At 36.0% G+C, this 10,943-nt stretch overlaps 1 long non-coding RNA gene across 1 annotated transcript in view; it reads right to left on the reverse strand.

The window, feature by feature from the left end:
* Window positions 1-10,943, reverse strand: part of LOC114136569 (uncharacterized) — a 94,426-nt gene that overhangs the window by 49,693 nt on the left and 33,790 nt on the right. The gene's annotated exons all lie outside the window — the stretch shown is intronic.

Consider the following 10,943-nt stretch of genomic DNA (forward strand, 5'->3'; position numbering starts at 1 on the left):
ATATGAAATAAGATATTTACACTAGAAAATATACGAAAACATTGGTAACATTTTGTGTTTTTGCAGTGTTGAAACTGTGTGCAGAACTTCTTTGGATAATTATTTACCACAAATAACCTGACAAATGATGGTCTTAAAGCCTGACTATTCCAGTGTGCTGCAAATGAACATCCTTCTCTGGAGCGTCTTATCCTTGAAACATATGCGCCGCACATTTTCAGCACAGGTAATTGAGGAAGAAGCAAAGATCCAAGGACAGCTGCGGCGCTTTAATGACTTTATCTTCATTTGAATGGGCACCTCTCTCGGAGGAAATGTTCCACATCATTGCCTGAAATCCATTCAGGCAATATGATGGCCACCTGAGAGGCGCATCAGCCGAGATTCTATGGCTCCAAGTTGATTCTGGGGAGCATAATACCTTCGACTGTGCAGAATTATCTGCTCAGAGATAAGTTTGGCTGCGCAAGACGGTCTCACTCGTGGCCGAGGTGTGACGGCGACCCGAGGAGAAAAATGAAAGCCGGGGTGTCCTGCGGCGGCGCCTGAAAACTTAATCAAACTCCAGTTAAGGGGGAAGACTGCTGGAACTAATTGTGCTGCATCTCAAAGCTCTGGACCCGAGTCACGCATGGGCATCTCATCAGAAAGGGTGGCCAATATGTCGCTTACGCTTATTGCAAATGTGCACAACAGAACTTAATCACAGCTGCTGTCTCTGAGCAGGTGGATTCCCACTGCTGAGGCTCTAAGCGTAAAGCAGAGCATTTTGAGCATTTTCTCTGAATATGTTTAAAGGTTTGCCTACTACGCTTCCTTGGACAGGTCAGGATAGATCTATGGCCCACACAAAACATTCTTAGATATTGAGATTTTAGTCATAATGAGCCGTTTTAGGACGTCTTATCAATTTCAATCCAAATTAAGCTGCTGCTGGCCACGCCCCCCAACTGAACATTTACACTCACATGTGAAAACGGCCGCAAACAGATGCGCAATTATTCAACCATTCATCTTTGAAAAGCAGACGTGGAGCCTCCTGAGCAACCAACAAGAATGCAGCAAGTGGTTTCTGGATGGTAAGTCAACAACAAAACGTTTCCAGAAGCCAATGTAATGTGAAACTAGCTGAACAAACATGCTGGATCTCAGCGTGGGTTGCTAGGTGACAACGGAACTCAGCTTGGGTTGCTAGGTAACTTGCTGGGCTTTGCTGGGGTTGCTAGGTAATTTTAATTTGCTAATTTGTGAAGTTTTATTCCATAGATTTTTGAAACTGTTAATTTTCCAGACATCAAAAATCATCAATTATTACCAATAAATGGCAAGGTGTTTCTTTTTTAAGCGCTTGAGCCGTTTTTAGAAGCAGCAGAATCCCAAGTGGATGTACAAAAATGTGAAAAATATTAACTTAGCATAATACGTCCCCTTTAACGTAATTTATTAAAATCCAGTTGATGTTTCAAAATGTAGCAGTCCTTCAGTTGTAGATCAACAGGAGAGAACTACGAAGGCCGTTCGACTCTGCTTGTGACTTTAATTTAAATTTGTCTTTATTTCTAAAACTAGAATCTGATTTTAAACGCCGTGATTGGAAACAAACACAACTTTTCTTACTTTCCATGTTTGTGTATATGGTAAAATAAATGTGGATTGTTAATAAAATAATCAATATATTACTTTTGAAACAGCAACAAAATATATATTTATTTCTTTTAAACAAAAGCAATCATGTTTTATGTTTTTGTGTTGATAATCATGGTATTTCTACTCAACGAGTAAGTCTGCATTCAGCTGTTTACCATATGTCTACTACTTGCAACAACAAGTGGGGGAGGGGCAGAGCCACTCTATGCCACATATGGGTGAAGGAAACTTTTTAAAACTTATTCAAAAGAGTTTAAAATCCAGTTAAAGTAGGATGGGAATTCCTTTAAATGCACAAAATTTTTTACTTTGTATCCATAAAAAGTTGAGATGTTATAAAATTATAGAAACTAATTCCTAATGGGACAGAAAGTTTGTACAAGACATATTATCTCTGAGGTGATATCTTCTCTGAGTTTCAATAATTCAAATGTATTGTTTTTGGTCGGGTCAGAAACTCAAGAATTACGGGTTTTTAAAATGATCCAAAACGGACCCAGTGATTTCCAGTCCAATCTGATCAGGGCCCACCTGAGTTTCTGTGAAAAAAAAACATGAATCTTCCCAAGACAGCTGCAATCTGTGCTGTAATGACTCCAACTGAGCAGGTCCTCAACAGATGGTGACATTCAACACCCAAAGGTTGTCCCTAGGCTCCTCCTGCAAGTTGAGATATTGTATTTCTTACGCAGGGTCAACACCTGTCAGAAATGGCAATCGGGTCCAGGAGAGACGCTGCTTTATAACACCAAATCTGTTTAGCTGCAAGTATTTAACAATGTGTCGAAAATTCCACATTTTCATATTTATAGGTTAAAAACATCTTACCAAGGTCCGATAAAGTGTAGAATTTATTTTTAGGGCAGTTTGTTTACTTTGGTATGACTTAGCAAATAAGTTAATTTGTGTTTTTGCTTCCTTTTAGACATTGAAAACTTAAGAAAAAACAAAAGTTGTCATTACACACTAAGTGAGAATACTGTGTGTGTTTTCACACCTAATAATCTGGTAGATTGGTTTGGTTGGGGACCAAAACCGCAATATTTGTTACATTTTCAGCTGTTGTGGTTCTCTTTCACACCGAACTGATTCAAACAATTTAAACTCATTGAAAAACCTGTTCCCCTCCTCACCTGTGGGGGCGCTGCATCCCCCACAGGGGGGTTTTCATGTTTCCTTTCGTGGAAACACAAAAACCTCAGGAGACACTAAGCACAACTTCCTCCTTCACAAAATGTAAACAGAAATGGAGTAGTGTCAAATTGTAGTGGTTGTAGGATTTCTCAAGTCATTTTTCACGTTAGCGCTTAGCTAGCGCATTTGTTTTGGTTGTATTTACCCAGAATGCCATGTGTTGTAGTCCACTTCCTGCGTTTGGAGGAGTCTCTAGTTCACATATGAACTCAAACCGCGCCAGACTTCACTTCAACAGAACTGAAATCGAGGTTTGTAAGCGGAACAGAGTTCACTTTTTTGAGTAATACACCTACCTCACAATAGAAAAGAAATTAAAGCATTAACTAATTTACTAAAAGTATAAAAAAGTTTAAAAATCATATCAAGATTGAGAAATTAATTGATTTGTAAGGAATAATGCATATTTTTAAATGTAATTTATGCCTGGAAACAGCATTTATTGTGTTTTTATAGAAAACAAAATCTGAATTCCCATTCGACTTTCATTTCAGCGCTAGTAGCAGATGTTACATTAAAGTAAATTACAGCCTCGACACGGATGAGTCTCATGCTAATCTGTATATTGCTGACTCTTTAGCAAAGTAGTAATAACCCGTCTGAGTTTTTGCTTCTCTTGGCCGACAGTGTGTTTGTTTGAGCTTTGAAATGCTGTAATAACCATTTCTGACACCTTTCTGCTTTTCTCTCCTCAGCTGCTTCTTTTGTGTAAAATTTCAAGGGTGAAAGGTCAGCAGCAATATTGGTTCCTATGAATCTGGGAAGAGTAATACAGGAAAAGTCTCAAATGTTGGAAGTCCATCATTCTACATTTCTATCTCAAATTCACTTAATTGTCAGAATAAATGCTAAGGTTATTTGCAATTTTCTCAGTATAGTCTATTCTCCTGCTGCAACTTTTAGCCATTTTTTAACGGCCCAATTCCGACATTTTTACCCGAAATAAAAAATCTGATTTGATCCTCTTTGATATGTGGAACAAATTTGGATCCGATTATTTTCAAAGCGTCTGCAGTCCGAACGATTAAGTTGCATTTTACCTGACATTTATTTCACTGATGAGAGAAATGTGAAATAATTCTGCACCAGAAGAACTTAGACGCGATAAAATCAGGACGCAAACATTGGCTGAAAATTCTAATTATGAACTTATGAAAAAAGTGTCAGTAACTAAAATTTAGCAGATTGTAATTACAGATAAACTAGCTTAATGGAAACACGGCAATTTCGAAATAACTCATGTTTTTCGGTAGAAGGTTTTTGAGCTAAGATGAGTCGGTTTTTCAGCCATATTGAAACGCCTTTATTCACATCATACAACTGGGTGTTTCTACTGGCGGAAACACCAAAGAAGACAACAGGAAGTAGTAGGGGGATGATGGTTTGTTTTTGTTTATTTTGAACAATGTTCAGCATCACAGTTCATAAAAAATGGTGTCATTCCAAGTGAGTGTTGTTTTGTTTACCTTTACTTGAAAAGGTTCTTATAAAATCTTTGTCAAGGTTAAAAATCTGAGCTGCCAATTGCAGACACACCATTCACTTTTCATTAATTCCTACAAGTCAAATAAATCTGCTTCTAGGAAACTTGGAGGCTGTTCTTAAACTTTATTTCTATTATTGCTGTTTGCGGTCACTGAACAAAGCACAGTTACTGGAAACAGTTTTTCCATTCTGATGTACACACTGTTACAACTGAATTACACCTTTTCTATGAAAGCAGATGGTGTGATTCCTAAAATGTCTTTATTTCCAAACATAACGCCCGTTGACACTGAGCTGATGTAAACAATGTCGACTCTTGGACTCTGAAACTTTCATGCATGATGAAATCCTTGCAACACGCAGAGGCATGCAGCACTTTTGAGCACATTATGACCAGTAGCCCTTTGTGCTGGATTCATATTTTATGACAGCATGACCAAGAGGGGCCATATGGTAATGGAGGTTGGACCTGCCTTGAAATTCCCCCCTAGCTAGAGGTGGTGGAGTGACCTAATCAAGCAGCAGACTGTGTGCCGCCTGCAGACAGAATAGGAAAGGAGTTCAGATGGCTGCGGTCAGTAGCAGCAGCAGCAGCTAAGCCTGTGACTCGGGCCGCCCCAGGACACAACAGAACCGGCAAACCAGTCACACAGGACAGGCTCCCATGTTCCCAACCGCACAGCTGAAAGCCATAAGGAACGGAGGTATTCTAGCAGACTTAGTCATGGCTCTGCGTTTGTGTTTGTTTCTTCTTCCTTAATGCTATTAAACATGCTAACCCATGTCTAACGACAACCTTGACCTACGAACTACTGCAAGCCACTTAAATCACTAAGCACACGCAGAAACGGAAATAAACAATATATTCATGAAAGCATTATTGAAACGCAACTAAATGTTAAGAAAAATACAAAACAGCAAATTAAGAAAAATACATTAACTAAAAACTACAAAGAAAATACGACAAACAAAAAACTACAAATAAAAAAAGCATTAAAAACTACAAGTTAAGAAAACATTAACTAAAATTACTAATTAAGAAAATATGACATTTCTGGCAATGTTTTCAACCTTCCTTTGTATTTTAAGCATTCAATATTTTAATCATTTACTCATGATTTGTTTGAATTATTTCAATGTAATGAATATTTATTACTCCTAATGGCTCAATAAGTTGTCAGTGTAATTTAAGTAAAAGTTGGTTTATATTTTATATGTTAAACATTATTTTTGTGTCAAAACAAAAAAAATTATAGTTTAGTTTACTTTGTCCCTGATGTAGAATGTAGAATAATATCACACAAAATTACTAGTAACAGTATGAAATGATATATAATGGTGAATTGAAACTATATTTTTAGTTCAACTCCAAAGTTTGTTGTTGTAAAAGTTACTTTGAAAAGTGCTTGAACTGCTGTGTGAGAAAAATGAGCAAACCTGCAGAGTTTTGTTTTGATGTACCTTTAGCATCAGTTCTGTCAAACTAATGCAAAAAACACAAAGACTAACACTGAATATTCTTTATTTTCTCACCTGAACCTGGCGAGAGACCAGTGGGCTTCATTTCACTGCTAGTGTTTCTTGACACCAACATGTGAGAATCGCTGGTTGCCAGCCTGTGAAAGAGAATCTTGGCACTTTTCCTTCTGAATCAGATTTATCTGCTTAAATATAGGAGATCAAACTAATATGTTATGTAAAGCTGATTTTAACAATTGAATTCAAAACTTGTGATGGAAAACTACATTTTGTAACCCTCATTTATTCATGACAAGCTTTTTTCCAGTTAAAATTTTTTTAATTTTATTGTGAATCATTTTCTTTTTACCCACTAATAGTTCTCAAAGTTGTACGGTTTCAAGATAAACATTCTTGTTTATTCCCGCCAACAGAATGAGAACTGTCTCAGTAAGCCCTTAATTGTATTTCGCTAATTTATTTTAATTATTAAGGTCAGAGAAAGAAAAAAAAAAACACTTTTCTTTTACAGCAGCCATTCTACAGCGCACACAGCGGTAAAACAAACTGTCCAAATGTGCTGGAGATCTACTTGGGTTGCTAGGTAACAGGCAGAACTCTCCTGGGGTCACTAGGTAACGGGCGGAACTCTCCTGGGGTCACTAGGTAATGGGCAGAACTCTCCTGGGGTCACTAGGTAACGGGCGGAACTCTCCTGGGGTCACTAGGTAATGGGCGGAACTCTCCTGGGGTCACTAGGTAACGGTCAGTGCCTGCTGATTACATTCTGAAGGTTTTTGAAACGGCTCATTTTCCAGACAACAAAAAACAATAACTTAATGCCAAAAAGATGTTTCTTTTTAAGAGCTTGAGCTTCAGAAGCAGTTGAGCCCCAGATGATGGTATAAAAACGTGCAAAATGTTTAAAAGAAACACAATAGTTAACAATGAACACTTTTTTGTCTTCTATCTAACCTGGTATGACTAAGCCTTCTGAAGTCACAGTTTTCCTAACAATCTGTTTTGCCTTACAAATGAACAAAACAAAAATGCTATGGTTTTCAGTAAAGCTGAGTATTAACCAGGATTTCTTTTAAAAATTATCTGATAAATGTCAAGCACCATGAGCCAATTACTGAAATGTTTTGACATAAATTCTGAATATGCTGCCTGTTTTCATAATCGGGTTGAATAATATTCCTTGTCATGTCAAATGTGTTTACAATGTTTGTTTTTGATTTTGTTGTACCATCATCAGATGACACACACACACCGCCAAACACTAAGTTCTTAAAAAGATACTCCAACAATGACAACAAAAGCCTTTTAATTATTTAACCATAGGGTTAAATAATCACATTTATCACATGCTTAAAAAAAATATTTGTTTTCCAAGATGAAAATGATAGAAAATAGGTTTAATGGTGATATTTTTAATAATAAAATTGCATTCATATGCCTAACAGATGTTTGTGTAAAGCAGAGATGACATAACTCCTGTAGTAAAAGTTTATGGCCTATTAGGAATTAATTAATTTTACGAGTGTAGTGAGTTTTGTCCTACTTTCTACACCCAGGGGGCATCTAGAGGTCACAGTGACACTAAAACTGCTTTATTGTTGCCAAAACAATATAAGTTCTTTAATATGTCTTCACCTTTCTTACATTTATTTTCCTTTTTAGCTCTCAACTGAAGGGAAAGTCTTTTTTCCCCGCTCACTAATATTTTCAATTAAAAAGCTCTTAGACATGCAAACATATCAAGCTGCATTTTAGTTTCAATTAGTGCTTTCTGGCAGTTTCGCCTTCATTACCAACATCGGTGGTGTTCCTTACAAATTTTCACTTGTATTTGTGGAATACAAATGAAGTTGTAAAAGATGAACTACTTTTTAAAAAATGCAGTCAAAAAAAACTGGCATCTTAAGGAAAGCTAGATGCAGATTCTGCTGTTTAGTGTCAAGTAGTTAAGAAAGTAAATTAAATATTTCTGGGCGTGTAATTCCATTGTTGATTTATCGTTTAACTATATTCAAAGTAAAGGTTTGTACAAATGAAAATATAAACTTCATTTCTGCACAACAGACTTAGACTGACTTTATTGTCATTTTGCATGCACAGGGTGTATACAGAACGAAATTTAGTAAATGTGCAAAAATAAAAGTTTGTATGTTTCTAAAACCTCATAAATGGACAATCAGGTCATTAAGTGGGATTAAATGTGAAAAATTAATGAGATTTCTAAAAACATACGTTCCGTGTTGTTTTTGTCACTTTTCATGCCCCCCTGTTCTGAGTAGTGCAGCGCATTGAGGTCAAGGGTGTGGCATTCACAGTGTTCTGTCGCATCGTGACCGGGTAGGTTACTATTTTGGTTACACCATGTCATTATTTGTCTTGCTCTGTAATTATCTGTCTGTCACAGACAGATAATTATTAAACACAATAAACAGAAAGTAAATCATGTTGTCAGTTTCACTTTAAGTTCAAGCATCCAGCATTCTGAGGTGACAGACTTGTTTTCATTGTGTTTTCTAGTTAATTGGTCATTACTTTAATTTTTTATATATAACTCCAAGATAACTATATAGTTCTAAACTAGTTAAATATTTAGTTCTTAGCTAGCTATACAATCAGTTTGCAGAAGTGGACAACCAAAATAAAAGTTTTTCTTTTAAGTTAAATGTTTAGCTTACAAACTAAATATTTAGTTTTCTTCTGTTTTGATTAATTGAATAATTCAAATTGCTGCTGTTAATTTTTGACTGTAATTTTACAAATGACATCCAACATATTCTATCAAATTAAATTAAATGTAAAGTGTGGAAATAGAATAAAACCAGCTCATTTTGGTGCCTGAAAGACGTTTAATTTACAGCCCTTGTTAAAGGAAATGTCCCCACTAGCCCCCTTTTTCTTTTCTTTTTTTTAGGATTTCTTTTAAACTCTGGAGAACAAATGGATGATCACACCTTCACTGCATCCAGCCGAAGACAGCACAGAGAAGATCTAGTTAGCGGCAAGATGGACTCAGGCATAACTAAAAAATGCCGGTGAACTGTCAGCTTTTCAGTCTGCTGTGTGGCACAAGTTCCAATTAAGGGAGGAAACTGAAACCAAGTGACAACACGAGGACTGCACAAAAGATAGAGGGGCTTGTTTTGTAGGTAACGAAGGCAACATCCAGCACTTCATACAACACAAAAACAGGAAACTTTTTAACACTGGTGTCTGCGTAAAGCTCTTGAAATGGCGCTTTCAAGTTTAAAATGTGTGCTGTTCTACTGTTTAAGACGTGCAATTTGTTCTAATCAAACAAAATCCAGATTTGCATGGACAAATAAAAGGGAAAATGTGAATGAAGCTTTCATCCTTTCTGTTCTTGTAAGGTAGAGAAAGCAATACTTTAATTGTATACACTATATCTGTCTGAAACCTACAGATTAAAATAAATGATCTAATCTTAAATGGATCTTTCTCCAATTTTATATGGTACATTTCAAGAACTCATGGTGTGTTTTTACATATCTTGTCACAACTTACAAGATATTTTCCATTTTTCTTCCAAGAACTCATTGGTACTTTAAGATCTTTCACTGTACTTGTTCAAAACTTAAAGGTTATTTCCCATAACTTAAAAAAAATAATTTTCTACATCTTAAAAGGGTAATTTACCAGAACGTCCTCAACTTTCACAGTAAAGCCTGAACCTAAACTGCAGCTGTGTACTCATATTTCATGTGGGACAAGGTTTTTGCAAGTGTGAAATGTGAAATTCGTGGCATTTTTTCTGTAATGGCGACCAAACACTGATGGAAATGCTCTTTGAAGACCAGTTTCTGTTTTACCTGGTCAGACAAAATCAACTAAAACAGCACAAAATTACCTGCAGTCAAAATGACTGCCACTTGAAAACAAAGAAGGTGGAAATGATCTTATTTGACATTTGCATGCTACATATGAATTTCATTTGTAGAAATTTACAAATTCAGAAAACTTTATTTTGGCGCTCGTTGGATACGTTTGTCCTATTTTCTTATCATGGAAATAACTACTTTAACATTTCTAGCAAGTAAGGCTGGCCACTAATGTTTGGTGTATTTTTATGCCAACACACCTTAATGTAACACGTTAAGGTCATTAAACGGGTTACATTTTTTATTCACTAATGTCAATTTGGTTGCGTAACTTATTTTATCACGCTGTGAAAGACAGTTGGAGCACGGTGACAACATGCCAGCTAATGTTAGAAACGCAAGCTAATGATGGGTAACCATGGCAAGTGGTAATATTATTGCAATGAGTTTGATCTCACATCCGCCGTGTTTACAAACAAATAATCTCATTATTGGGAGCATTATAAGAATTTATTGGTTACTTTCATGTAACTTTCCACAAACTTGTGAATATTTACAAGTTCCATTTCTAAAAAGTGCAATAAATACTTTCCTGTTACTGACCCAAAACTATAAGATCAGTTTTTCATAACTTATGGTTAGTAACTAGTTACATTTACTCACTTACATTTACTTGAGTAACATCTTTGAAAAAAAATACTTTTAGGAGTATTTGTACTATGCTTTCCCATATGGGGCAAAACTGAAAGGGGAATCTAACAGAAGTCACTCTGCTGGTGTTGACATTTCATCACATTCACTTAAGATATTTGTTATGAGGACTATCAAAGTCACGACAAAAGTATTTTTCACTGAAATGAGATAATTGCAAATCTGTAATCTGGTCAATCATCAAAGGAGTCAAAATAGTGTTGCGTTAACATAAAGGATGTAAAGAATGGCTTTAATGGCTTCTTTGTGTTCCCGCCAATTTATAATGAGAGAAGCATTTTTCAGTTTGAAGCCAAAGACGTTTCAGTTCTTCAAAAGGGGTTAAGCTTGATATGTGAAGTTTTGGTCTGGAAGAAGTTATGTAACTTTCCTTTATTGCTATGAACATTATTTTTAGTTTCAGTATAAGTATAAGGATGAATCCACATCAGCCATGTTTAATCTACTTTAATCTAACTCACTTATTTACCTAGAAAGTCTGGTTCGCTTGGGGAGGTGTGAATGCACAATCAAACTCTAATGTGGATCAAAAATGTGAACTCTGGTCCACCTACATACCTTGGTCTCAGTTTGGTTTAAGTTAACTCTGGT

This window comes from Xiphophorus couchianus, chromosome 21, assembly GCF_001444195.1.
Source record: "Xiphophorus couchianus chromosome 21, X_couchianus-1.0, whole genome shotgun sequence".
Classification (NCBI taxonomy): Eukaryota; Metazoa; Chordata; class Actinopteri; order Cyprinodontiformes; family Poeciliidae; genus Xiphophorus; species Xiphophorus couchianus.